This window comes from Seriola lalandi, unplaced genomic scaffold (assembly GCF_002814215.2).
Source record: "Seriola lalandi dorsalis isolate HSWRI2012SDOR001 ecotype SW California unplaced genomic scaffold, Sedor1 jcf7180001962957, whole genome shotgun sequence".
NCBI lineage: Eukaryota > Metazoa > Chordata > Actinopteri > Carangiformes > Carangidae > Seriola > Seriola lalandi.
In genome coordinates, this window is record NW_019433626.1 from 1 (window position 1) to 383 (window position 383).

Here is a 383-nt window from a genome sequence, read left to right on the forward strand (position 1 = left end):
TACTATTCAGTAACTAAAGAGACCTTCCCTGACCGGGAATCGAACCCGGGCCGCGGCGGTGAGAGCGCCGAATCCTAGCCACTAGACCATCAGGGAGCTGATATCTAGCAAGATGAGTGTACAGCTGTACTTGGATGAACTCCTATGGGAGTCCTTATATACACTTTGATAAGTTTAAGTTAATTAGCCTAAAAGGACTTACAGTTATGTTACTGTTGACCATCTCAATGTAGCGATTTGAACTTGAAAAGAACTGAAACTATAGAGAAAAAGCATTCATTTTGTGTTCATACGAAAATGGTTACAGACAAAACCTCCTACAAAGACTGACTCAATAAATATTCTGACGAATGTTAAAAGTATGGACGCAATGAAATTTTCCT

General features: G+C 39.9%; 1 non-coding gene across 1 annotated transcript; it reads right to left on the minus strand.

The window, feature by feature from the left end:
• Positions 1–24: 24 nt before the first annotated feature.
• On the minus strand, positions 25–96 carry trnae-cuc (transfer RNA glutamic acid (anticodon CUC)). The gene has a single exon. It is a non-coding gene; the product is annotated as a tRNA-Glu (tRNA).
• Between the last annotated feature and the right edge of the window lie 287 nt (positions 97–383).